Here is a 10,160-nt window from a genome sequence, read left to right as displayed (position 1 = left end):
AATTTTCCCTAATGCCTTGGTCCTGGACTGCTGACCCCCAGGAAAGTGTGCAGTCTGCCAAAGGATGGGTTTGAAAATAGCACCTTGCTCTGGCCACTTAGGTCTCAGAAAAGGTGTAGAACCCAATGCAAGCTCCCTATCTGGAACTGTTCTATCCCACAGTCTCATGGCAGCTCTCCACATTAGTTTCCAGGGTTGGGAACGTCAAGAGGTAACCCATAACCAGGGTTGCACAATTCCATGATGGGGATGTTGGCTGCTGGGAGTCTCTCACTCACCCTTTCCCTACATTGGAAAGTCACTTCTAGCTCTCAGGAGTTCCCAGTGCATTAGCCATTCTCACATTGCTATAAAGAACTACCTGAGACTGGGTAATTTATAAAGAAAAGAGGTTTAATTGACTCGCAATTCCACAGGCTGTACAGGAAGCATGACTGGGGAGCCCTCAGGAAACTTACAATCATGGTGGAAGGCGAAGGGAAAGCAGGCACGTCTTACGTGACTGAAGAAAAAGGAAGGTGGGTGGAGGTGCCACACACTTTTAAACAATGAGATCTCATGAGAACTCACTCACTGTCAGGTGAATAGCAAGGGGAAAGTCAGTCCCCATGATCCAGTGACTTCCTACCAGGTCCCTCCTCCAACACTGGGGACTACAGTTTGGATGGGGACACAAATCCAAACCATATCACCCAGACAGGCAGGCTGCCTCTTTCCTTTCTCCTTCCCTAATTTTGGTGTTTCCTCCTTGCTGATCTTTATGACTTTCATTTCTTTTTCTTTCCTCATTTACTTTCAGTAAAGTGCTGAGTAGATGTGGTCAAAGAAGTCATTCTTTCCTTATTTGAAAGGGAAATTCATTCAATATTGCGCCATTAAATATGATATAGTCTCTAGGTATTTTTGTAAATTTATCTGACTAAGAGAGTTTCTTTCTATACCTAGTTTTCTGAAGGTTCTTTTTGATGAATGGGTGTTGAAATTTATCCAATGCTGGTTCTCCTTTATTTGACAACTATAGAAAATTACATTAACCTTTAAAAATTAAATCAATCCTATGTTCTTGGTATAAATGATATGTGGTTACAGTATATTTTTCTTTTTCTGAATTCTATTTGCTCAAATTGTGCTAATTGTGTTAAGGGTTTTGTATTTCTGGGAGATACTGGTCTATTGGTTTCTTTTTTTGTAATTTATTTATTTATTTATGAAACAGGATCTGGCTCTGTTGCCTAGGCTGTAGTGCAGTGGCACCTCAGCTCACTGCAACTTCTGCCTCCTGGCCTCAAACCATCCTCCTACTTCAACCTCCCCAGTAGCTGGGACTATAGGCATGTGCCACCACTCCCGCCTATTTTTTGTTTTTTTTTAATAGAGATGAGGTTTCGCCATGTTGCCCAGTCTGGTCTTGAACACCTGAGCTCAACTGATCCTCCTGCCTCGGCTTTGCATCATGCTGAGATTACAGGCATGCGCCACCGTGTCCAGCTTGTAATGAATTTCTCAGGTTGCATCTTTAGGCATAATAAAATGAGTTGTGAATTGATCCCTCCTACTCTATTTTCTGAAAACCTTTCTTTAAGATTCATTTTATTGCCTCCTTAAATGTTTGATAAATTAACTGGCAAAACTGTAAAAGCACTATGTTTTCTTTTGGGGCAATTTTTTTTAAATGACAAATTCAATTTCCTTGAGATATATTTTGTATTTTTCAATTGAAAAATACATCTTATCAAAACTGACAAAGAGTAAAATAGAAAGTCTAAACAAACAATGTTTGTTATCATAACATTATTCATAATACCCCTTAGTATACTTTTGATGTCTATAAGATTTATAGTGATTACTCATTTTAATTACTGGTATTGGTAATCAGGATTCTCCTTCTTCCTTGACCAGTCTAGCTGGGGGTTCATTGCTTCTGTTGAAGTTTTCAAAGAATCAAATTTTGGCTTTGTTTATATTTTGTAATGTTTGTTTTCTATTCCATGGATAGTTGCTTTTATCGTCATTATTTATTTCCTTTTACTTATTTAGGATTCAAGATTATGTTTGCTCTTCTTATTCTAGCTTTTAAGGATGGAGGCTTTTTTCTTTTATGAGCATTGAAAGCTATAAATTTTCCTATAAGCATTGCTTTATCTACCTTCCACAATTTATAGTTATATTATTATTGTTATTCAGTTCAAAATATTTTCTAATTTTCCTTGTGATTTATTCATTCCTCACCTGCTATTTAAAAGTGAGTTGCTTAATTGTCATATAGTTGGGTTTTTAAAAGTATGTTTTATGGACCTTCCATAGTCACAAAATTACTGCATGAGAGTTGCATTTTCTGTTATTTTCCCGGCTACACTGATTTAGCCATGTTTGTAAAATTCTGCAAAACCTTCAGAGAAAAATGTCCAGTATAATTGCAGTAGAATAATTAGTGCTTTATTTTGGTTCTATATAAGTAAGTACACATTTTTATTTTTAAATTCTGAAAACCTGAGTTCTTAGTATTTTTATCTAGGGTTTAGAGAACATGAATACAATCTTATGCTGCTAACTGTCATAAGCATACTACTCAAACAGCTCCTAAAAGTAGCTTGAAAACTAGTTCCTACAGTTGTACTGCCCACATACAACTTAGCTCATCCATACGTTCCCAGTATGAAGCAGGGACTTAACTCAGTCTGTAGAAAATCTGAATCTCTTTCAGATAAGCAATTTGGTGAGCAGGGCACACGGCCTGGCCTGTAGGAAAACCACTGAAGAGGTGGGACTGTGGCTCAGAATGCCTGGGAAAAGAAATGACACCAAGTCTTGAACAGGAAAAGGCTAAGCATGTACCAGACACTGAGATTATGCTTCTTCCTTTGGGGAAGAAAAGGTTTAGATGGGACTGAAAACAAAGCCGCAAGGCAAATCCATGAATAGAAACACTTAGCAGATGGATGGGGCAAAGAAGGTTCTGAGCGGGTGTTGGCAGAAATTGTCACAGTTCTTGGATTCTATCCAACCAGACTGATGTTTCTTAAGTAAGTAAGGCTCCTTTGTTAGCATTTGTTAGTAATTAGTAGAAAAATTTTCACTAGGATATTTCATCATTAGATTGCATTACATTATTTGCTCATTATTTTCATATAACAAATATTTACTGAGCGCCTACTATAAGTCAGACATTATTCTAAAATACTGTGGATACCACAGCAAAAAAAGGGAAGACCTTATTCTGGTGGTTCTCATGTTTTGCTGGTGCGACATAGACAAGAAGGGGGATAGTATGTGCAAGTGAGAGAAGTCAAGGAAGACTTTAGGTTAAATATTGTCAGAAAAGTGAGCTGAAGGAAGTGAGGGAGATAGTGGTGAGGATATCTGGGAGAAGATGGGTCCAAGCAGAGACAACACCAAGTATAAATAATTAAGGCTGAGGAAAACCTGGTATATTTCAATAATAGCAAAAAGATGGTGTGGTTAGAAGGGAATAAGGAAGGGGAGAGTGGAAAAGATGAGACATATTATTATTTGGCTATAGGCTCATGTTCAGTTAGAAATATATGACGAAATTGATTTCTTGATTTTGCAAGAGAACAGAGATAACTATAGGTGGAACAATTTCTCATTGTGTAAGACCATCTTATTTGTCTCTTTTCTAGTACCGCACCTCTGTTCTCTTTATCCCTGCCCTCATTCACATCTCCCTGTTTACCCCTTTCCCTCTTCAAGAAATTGGATTTAGCAGAAAGAGCTGAAATAATCTAGGAGACAGAGCTGACCTTTGTGGAAAACAAATTATATGCCAGACGCTAGGTCAGTGTAGTGAGTTTTTAAGATGGCCAAGTTTCATTCTCACAAGTAGATGCAGGATTATCGTAAGTATCGTGGAAGCAGGAACGGATTCAGAAAATGAACCTAGTCTTCCCAGCTCCTGAATCCTGACTCTTAAAGTCTTTACTAATATTTCCTTATTACCTGTGATCTTAGACTGTTCTACAGAGAAATGTGTGTCTTTCATATTAATCTGCTTAAAGTTGTGCATCTCTTCAACTACAGTTCTAGTGACTGACTTCTGACTGTGATCCCCTGACCTTACTTCCTCTCAAGTAGCTTTAGAACTCCTGTGTTGAGCAACTCCTAACTCCTAGGACACTATTCATATTATATTTGATGTCTATTGTGCAGAAAATAAATGATAGTAGTCTAGGAGAAATGGGGTGATGGCCTAGACTAGAAGGATAGCTGTAGAAAGGGAAAAATACAAATAGATGAAGGACATTAACAGGATTTGGGAATAGATTAGCTATAGATGTTGAGTGAGAACTAGGTTTATAGCTGACTTCTAGGATTCTGACATACAAGACTGGCTGGATGGTGAAACTATTCACTGAAGCGTGACCTATTGAAAGAGGACTCAGTTGCTGAAGAAAAATTGTGCAGAAAAGTTGAATTTGAAATGCCTTTGAAACATCAAAGAAGGGGTATCAAATAGACAGAGGGACAAATAGACTTCTGGAGATCAGAGGACAGATTTGCCTTAGAAATAGAAATTTTTGGAGTAATCATCATATAGATATTAAATCGATCTTAAGATATCTAGGGAAGTTCCTAACAAAAGAGTACAGAATGAGAAGAGATGTCACCAGACTGAATCACAAAGTTCTCCACTATTTTGAAGTCAGGTTGTGAAGGAAGAGCCAAAAAGTGACCCTTAGTGGAACAGAAGGAAAACCAAGAGAATATGTGGTTACTATCAGTCCATTAAAATCTTATTTGCTTTCTTGATGAAAGAAAACAGGATGCAATTATGACTAGTGCACCGGAACTCTCTCAGGGGAGTGTTGTAAGTATATTCACCTTTTTGGTTTCATGTGCCACAGGAGAATAAAGTTCAAAATTGCTGCATTGTGTCACGTTGTCTTTCTAGCTATGAATCCATTGTTTAAAAATCTCTTTAACACAACGAGCCTATTTGAAGAATATTTAGACAAAATGTTTTTCCAAGTTAAATGGGAATCACTTTGGAGAATGAGTTGTTTGTTGGGGAGGGATTATGAGATTTGAAGAGCTGTATTATATAGTTTTTTACTGATATTAGTGAAACAATAATGAGTTCTAAAATAACTCATTCTGAAGACCCTTAACTCCTGGAAATATAGGAAATATTCTAGCCCACAGAACAAAATTATTCTACAGTTTAAGTATAACCATAACTGGCAAATATGTGTCATGGTAGAGTCTGCAGGCAACAGCTTGTGGGGAGGACAGTACTACAGAGCCAAATGCAGTGGTGGAAGTGGAGACAATTACGAGATTTTTATAGCTCACACTTAGTGGGTCATAATGGGCTAATAACATCAAATGTGTTGAGGCTGCAATTCTTTTGTGCTTTGTGCTGCTAATCAGCTGGGGCAGTCAATCATCTTTGCTATACAGTCATTCTGATTCCTGTAGCAGAGGCTAGAGATACTTTGAAAATGAAGAAAACTACCAGTTCCTGTTCCTAAGAACAAATAAGTGCCAAGCGTGGAGGTTTTATTCTGCAACCAATAAAGGAGGGTGGAATTTGGGGTGAAGAGAGAGGGTAGAGAGGTTACTGTCCTGGTGCAAGTCCAAGAAATAGTTCACTCCTGACCTGAATATCGTGTACAGAAATTGCCTAGAATAATGTCTGGCTCCACTGAATGTTCAACAAATGCTTGTTGGAACTTATATTTTCTTTGACTATTTCCCTCACAGTGGAATAGTTGTAATTAACTCATTATTATGATCAACATCTGGCATACTGATATTAGATCATTAAAAGAAACAATCAACAACTGAAGAAGTGACTAATTAACATTAAATTTCAGTATACTGCATTACATTGCGTGTTTATGGTTTATCTTACATTAGTATCCTAGATCTTCACAAGTCTTCTGACAACTTTTCAATACTTCTTAGTAGGCAATTGAGTAGGAATGTTCTGAAAGTGTAGTAATATTGACTTGCTGGTGTTGAGCAGCTGCTTATCTTTACTGAGACAAGGACAAGAGAAAATGGATTTCAATTGTATAAACACCTCCTGTGACACCAGATAGAATTCATCTATATACATGGTTTGAAACTGACACAGTACAACCAGATTAATCTTTACAAAGCATAGCTCTGATTTTATAATTTTATATTCAAAACCTTTCAGTGACTCCCCCTTGGTCGGAGAACTCCCTTAATCTAGTTCTTAACCTTTCAAGGTTATGTCCTGCTCTTCCCCTTCACAGACCCTAAAATTTTCATCTAAGCTATCCTTCACGTATTTTCTTTTTTTCCCATCCAAGAGTATTTCCTCATGCTGTGCCTTCCAGAGTTCATGTCCTTCCTCACATTCAGGTCCATTCAAATCCTAGTAATCTTTTAAGATAGACTAGGATGATTGGTCCTTGATCTCTTCAGAGTAATTACATCCTTTATCTGAGAAACTTTGATTAATATTTATGTTGCTTAACACAAATAAGACAATCAATTCTTTCTTACAATGTTTAAATCCCCAAAGTCATGAAAATAGAAAATTTTTTCATAATTCGTTAAAAAATCTGGTCTGACCTGAAATTATTTGGTAGTGAAACGTAACTTGAACTGATGTAAGGCTCTTTCTAGTCTTTATTTATCCAAGTTTAGTGTTAATAGTAATATATTTCAATTAAGAAACATAAATGTATTTAACTATGGGATACTGTCCCAACTCCCACTCAGCATATTACTTAATATATGGTATATCAACCTTGCTACTCTTCTGAGTTTGAAAATTTATGAATTCACAAATACATCTTTTCCCAAGGTTTTTGGATAAAGATTTGTAAACTTGCATATATTTATATATAGTTGTCACATTTCGGAGCTGCTTACTCTCTAAACAACCTTCCTATTCGGAGAGAATCTTCCATTGTGTGAGTCCTAGTGGGAATTTGGGCTCCATCTCCATCATGGATTGTGAAGTAACCAGATCCTCCATACTCCCACTCCTTCCTCCCTGGCATGTAGTCATGAATGCATGACTTAGACTTCTCTAATTGAATGGTTCCTTCTGGGATTTTGAATTTTAAGGGAATGATGCAAAGAAACGTGGACAGGTAAAGATTATTCATTGACACGGTAGAGTTAGTGGCCAGAAGCAGTAGTGCCAACATCAGCTGCTCCTGTGGAGTGACTTTGGCTGTATTATTTGCTGCCTAGTTACCTTTGGTTCTTGACTCTTTTCCAAACCTACTTTTTCAGACTTCTTATTGGTTTTGGAAACTATCTACTATTCTTTTAATTTATATATTTTTTAAAATTTTGCTTAAGTTAGCCAGAGTCAGTTTCTGTTGTTGGTATCAAAAAACTTTAATTATTTTCTTTCCATCACCACTCTCATTTACACTTCAAGCTTCTTAAAAATGAGAATCATATACGTTTCCTTCTTTGTATACTCAAAGTACCTAGTAATAACAGAGTATTAATTATTTTAAAATATGGAAGCAATAAGATCTTATTGGCATTTTAGACAGATTACTCTCTCTGAAGTATGGAAAATGAGGTAGAAGAGGAAAGACTGGAGTATTCCAGTTGGGAGGTAATAGTGTCAGGATTAGTACAACGGAAGTGGAGATGGAAATAAATTTCATGTATTTGAGAGGTTTTTAATGAAGTAGAATGGGTAGAATTTGGTGATTGATTGATCATAGTGGGTGATTGGGGGGAAGAAAAATGACTCCTCCATATCTGGCTTGAACAACTAGTTAGATGATGGTGCCAAAGAGCTAGGGAACATAGAATCAATAGCATTTTGGGGGTCTGGAGGGAGATAATTGAGTCAACTAGAAATGTTTTGAGTTTCAGGACCAGTGGAGAGGTCTTGTAGACAATGAATGATGGGTCTAAAGATCAATTAGAAATAGAGATCAAGGATTATCACAATATTGATGGTACTTAAATCCATGAGAGTAGCTAAAATCTCCCAAGAGAAGAGTATAGATTGAGAAGAGAAGAGGATGTAGGACAGAACATTGAGGAACATGGAAGATCAAGTGATTAACAAAAGCTGAAGAACCTTCAGAAAAGGAACAAGAGCGGTAGGAGCACTTCACTATGTGTTGTGGCTATAACAACCAATAAAACACAGTGCTTGTCTTCAAAATCTGGGGGAAGGAAGAGACGCCAACATCAATGATTAAAACACAATAAGACAAGTAGTAAAACAAGGGTACATAAGTATAGGAGAGATGAGTCTAAGGAGAGGCATAGTAATGAATGGAAAACATTAAGTATTTTGAAATCCAGTTGACCAATTATCTCTCTAACATACTATATTAACTCGTGTGTGTGTAATGTCAAATCATCATGACATAAGACCACATAATTAATATTAAACTTCCTCTGATTATATTTCCTTTCAGTATCCCTTTTGCGTATTAAGCAAGATTTTCTTTCTCTACTATTCCTTAAAACTGCTTTGTGGTGCTGACTGCTGTCAGATCAACAGAGTTTTTAATTTTCTTTTTTGCTAGTAAATATTAATTTTACTAGCGAATTACTTTTTTTTGCTATCAAATATATGATAATCTCTTTTTAAAAGATTCCTAATGTTTTAATATATTATTTACTAATATATTTGGAAGATAGAGAATCGCATTTTATATCTGAAAGTGACTGAAATTGGCTGAGTTGGCCACCTTTAGCTTCTAGAATTCTTCCTGGAACTTAATGTTTTTCCTTTCAGAAGGAAATTTTTTGAAGCACGAAGAACTCAGGAGTGAACCGAGGCATGCTGGGTTCTAATTCAACCTCTATATTCGTCAAATTTGTGACTTTAGAAAAGTCATTATACCCTGTGGGAATTAGTTGCTACATTTCTACGAAGGAATGGCTATCTGCTCCATAGATCTCATAGAACTGTTATGGGGGCCGGGCGCGGTGGCTCACGCCTGGAATCCCAGCACTTTGGAAGGCCGAAACGGGCGGATCACAAGGTCAGGAGATCGAGACCACGGTGAAACCCCGTCTCTACTAAAAAAATACAAAAATGAGCCGGGCGTGGTGGTGGGCCCCTGTAGTCCCAGCTACTGAGGAGGCTGAGGCAGGAGAATGGCATGAACCCGGGAGGCAGAGCTTGCAGTGAGCCGAGATCGCGCCACTGCACTCCAGCCTGGGCGACAGAGCAAGACTCCATCTCAATTTAAAAAAAAAAAAAAAAAAAAAGAACTGTTATGGGAATCAAGTAAGAAACATGTAAAATTTCTTGGATAACAAACGTTCTCCTGGAAGACAGTAGTACTCTCCAAATTTTTCATGTGTTCCCCTAAATAGCGCAGTATCTTTTTAGTTATGTTGGGACCATATAAATACTCTGGCCAATGGGTTTTGCACAGATAAGACGGGTCACTATTAAGTCAAAGCATTACAAGTCGGTGTGCTATCTAAGCTCTCTATTCCCCTTCTTTAGCAACTGCAGAGATAATATGTTGAAATGATAGTGTTGTAAGATAGAAAAGTTGTAAATCACTGAGTCACTAAATAGCAGAAAGTCCTACCCTCAAATGATTCCCAGTTGGCCTTATGTGTGTGAGAAACAAATATTTGTGTATTAATCTTTTGAGATTTCGAGGCTGTAAGTTATTGAAATGTATTGAAGCATATTCTGATTAAAAGTGTTACAAGTGTTTTAGTCTCTTTGGGCTAATATAACAAAATACCTTAGACTGGGTAATTTATAAACAACAGAAATGTATTGCTCACAGTTCTGGAGACTGGGAAATCCAAGATCAAAGCCCCAGCAGATTCGTGTCTGGTAAGAGCCTCTTCCTCATAGATGGCACCTTCTATGTGTCCTCACATGACAGATGATGCAAAGTTTTTAGCATCTCTTTTATAAGAGCACTAATCCCATTTGCAAGGGCTCTGCCTTTATTAACTAATCTCCCCTCAAAGATCCCAAATTCTTACTATTATTGCATTGAGGATTTCAGGTATCAACATTCAAATTTTGAGGGGACACAAATTTGCAGACCATAGCACAAGCATAAGACATTGTTATGTAACATTGTGTGTGTGTGTGTGTGTGTGTGTGTGTGTGTGTGTGTGTGTGTGTGAAAGGCAGTAGGAAACCAGAGATGTAGAATGCTGAAAATCTTTTGACAGTGGTCCCTGCAAGACAAATGTGA

This window comes from Theropithecus gelada, chromosome X (assembly GCF_003255815.1).
Source record: "Theropithecus gelada isolate Dixy chromosome X, Tgel_1.0, whole genome shotgun sequence".
NCBI classification, from domain to species: Eukaryota; Metazoa; Chordata; class Mammalia; order Primates; family Cercopithecidae; genus Theropithecus; species Theropithecus gelada.
The sequence above is the reverse complement of the archived record's forward strand: the minus strand, read 5'-3'. Positions refer to the sequence as shown.